Genomic DNA, 3298 nt, shown 5'->3' on the forward strand with positions numbered 1-3298 from the left:
CCTTTCCTTTGGGTTACTCAATGTAGTATATACTAATAATCGACCTTTTGCCTTGAAAAAAAGTCAACAAGTAGCATTACTGAACGCTTTGGATAGTTGTTCAAGGTGGGGTGGAGAATGAAAGTTCAAAGACTATCGAAGGTGTAGCTAATCTACTGTTGCACGAGAGCTTGTGACAAAAGGCGTGTCCCCAAAATTCAACATCAAAGGAAGTCGATTACCAAGAGGCCATGATGCACAAAATGCTCGAGTGTCCCGATATTTTATTTTTACGACAGCCATGAAGGTTCATCAGTGACTCTTAATCTGTGGCGAATCGCTGGAGNAGATGAGGTCAGCATCGTAAAACTTGGGGTTTTCCGGGGAATTCTCTTTGAATGAGCCACCAGTCAGTGAGTCGCCACGAGAAAACGTGGTTGTCACAAATAGTATGATGGATCATATTTTAAATTGATTCCCACGTCCACAAGTTTCATTGACATGGGGACGAGTATACTTTGTACATAACGGTCAAATCTGAGCTGACCAAACAACAAAAGAGTTGCTGACAACTCGGAATCACAACAATGCAGAATGTAATTGAAGTTGTCTCAGCAAAGGATTTGGGGACGAAAAAAGCACATTCTGATTTCCCACGCGCTCATTAATACCTCTCTGCAGTTTTGTAATCTGGTCAATTTTCCCAGGTAAGAGACATGTTCTACATAACTCAAAAAGCCAATTCTGGTCACACTGAGCCCCCAACTCTCTGTTTAACAGATTCAGCCTAGACGGCCAAGCATGGCGAAATGGCAGCTGAGACATGGTATGTGTGAGTGTATATACGTATATTCTTGGCCTAATCGTGACATATGTCCATTTTGTTCATTAGCTCCCAAGTCAGGGATTGAGCGGCGAAGAATGGACGGGAAGGAGAACGAACAGTAGTCTATCATTTGGGGATTAGAGACTCACTCCAACGTTGGAAGGAGCAGGGCTACCTTGGATTTTACCTCTGGTGTGCGCCTATTCCTCGAGTCTTAGTCTAACGAAACAATGACATGATAACAAAAGATCAAAATTCCGAGCCTCTCCCGCCCCAGTTATAAGCTCCGAAATGGCCATGTTCGAGGAATGAAGGGAAAGAAAAAAGAATGGAGAGGTAGGCGGGTTCGTGATCTCGTCTACCGAAGCTTCAATCCACATGCCTGCCAGTGGAATAACATTTATCTAAAATGGGGGATGCTTTTAGCACTCTGTTGAGCCTTCTAAAGTAGAACTCTTTATGACAAAGAGTAGTAATACCAGGTGCGTTTTGGAAAAGTAGTGCTAAAGCAAAAACAGTTGACAGTGGGCAAAAGGAGGACTTACTTCCTACATCAGACTTGTCAGGACTCCATCAACTTCTTGTAATATGTCTGTGATGGAAATCTGTTTATTGAAATTGTGCTACCATGAATACTGATTAAATATGAAATCTTGCAAAGGACTACTCATGGTATCATAAAACAATTGGCCTTACTCATCAGGTTTTTGCACTGGGCCAACGCACAAGTATTCCGAAAGCCCACTCTGACGGCCAGATTGTACGCATTTAAAGCACTGTAGGGGCAAAACAAAAAGGGTCGATTGTTGTACTTTGGAGGAGATGAGTGCTTTTCTAGCGATGACCTACCCCGAAGCAATTTCGCTCATCGTCTTCCCGTGAACCCAAAGAGTAATGAAGAGTGACATTCTTTGATGGATTATCGAGTCCTCCACTGCCACAAAAGCCGTTTGAAGTTGTTTCAAACACATCACTCCATCCAAGTCTGGGACTTTTAAACACAAGGAAACGGATCCGGCTCGCTATCTCTCCATAATCTTAAAATAAACACCAAAAATCCAAACTATCACAGAGACTTACTTACTTCTTACTTTTCGAAAACGGAAAATATACCGGGATTTGTACAGAGCCATGTCATGACCATTTCACTTCATCAATAATCTACTTTGACATGAGAACATATCCGATGCATATGACAATTTTTCACTGTTCGGAAAACACGGTATTTTACTTTTGTCAATCAATTCTGTATCTGCCATCAAGTCTGGATTTTTCAAGCAGTGCGCTGCTGATCAAGGCAAGCTCTCCAGGATATTGATATGTGTCCCCATTGTCCCATTCAGAATGCTCTCGTAGACGTGGCTGATCTCATCGAAAGCGATGATATGAAGCCCTGAGGTCATGAGGGGAGGACATAAATTTGCATCCATGAGAATCCTATGGACCAGCAGAGCAGTCCATTTCGAAATTAATATCCAACCCTCCTTCCATCTATCGACATGGATCAATACACACAAAGCGAGTTTAAAATTGAATTTTGAGTCGTGCGTAGTACTGTGAGATTGGAGTGCTGAAAAATAGCTTCTTGATCAATTTGTTAACTTCTAGGGATGACAAATACCGTGTGTACAAAGTAGGGGTGAAACGTCAACAAACAGAGGAAAGGTTTCGCAGCGTAGTCAATCAATCTTGTTCCGAGGTCTCGATAAAGTCATTAGCCTTGTCAACCAACCATGATGATGATGCTACGGCGCAACCTGGAAGGGTTGTTAACCAAACATTCGGTTCTAATAAAAGCCACACACAATACCAACCCTAGAAGGGAGACTCGTTCATCGTAAAAGGTTTTGTTGGCTTTCTATTTGACTAAACAATGGCTCATGACGCGAAGGGGATGAATAAGAAGGAAACGAAAAAAGACGAGTTTTACACCGACTTGCAATTACAAGCTCGAAAAATGTACCTCGTGCTTTGCTTCCATTTTTGCTCCGGGACAGTTTTTGACCGAGAACCCGGAAAAGAAAGCGTCCCAAAAAAGTTGTTTTCAACTGTACTTCTCCCTTGGGGTGTGAGAATCGTCCCTTGAAGAGCTCCCTTGAGAACTGTTTGTATCGATTGTTTCTAAAACCGTTGGGGTTCACAACTCAAAACACGGATATCTTAAAATCTATGTGTGTTTTCAAAGTCTGAGTGGGCTTAGGGCTCTCGAATATTACTTATTCCATCAGTTAAGAGGAGAAGAGGAGTCGGAGGGGCGGACTTTTTGTGCGGTGTGGTCCATATTATTCAAGAGCGCATTCATAATGAGGTGATGTGCGTGAACAAGGGCAAGGTGAAAGGTAAACCCGACATTATTCTATTGAAATGCAAAATTCTCATTCTTTAAAAGCCCTGGATTGGCCATAGTTCATAACCTCGAACAAGCACTAAGCCATCGTGCTACCTAATACGCATTGTGTGGCAAGGGGTACAATATAAATACATGGAGTGGCT

The 3298-nt window shown here is 42.4% G+C and overlaps 1 long non-coding RNA gene across 1 annotated transcript; it reads right to left on the reverse strand.

Annotated features, from left to right (window-relative positions):
- Positions 1 to 1459: 1459 nt before the first annotated feature.
- LOC131891471 (uncharacterized) lies at positions 1460 to 3088 on the reverse strand. Its single transcript, XR_009374406.1, has 3 exons — positions 2436 to 3088; positions 1655 to 2375; positions 1460 to 1581 (listed from the first exon to the last, which is right to left on the reverse strand). It is a non-coding gene; the product is annotated as an uncharacterized LOC131891471 (long non-coding RNA).
- Between the last annotated feature and the right edge of the window lie 210 nt (positions 3089 to 3298).

Source organism: Tigriopus californicus, chromosome 12, assembly GCF_007210705.1.
Source record: "Tigriopus californicus strain San Diego chromosome 12, Tcal_SD_v2.1, whole genome shotgun sequence".
NCBI classification, from domain to species: domain Eukaryota; kingdom Metazoa; phylum Arthropoda; class Copepoda; order Harpacticoida; family Harpacticidae; genus Tigriopus; species Tigriopus californicus.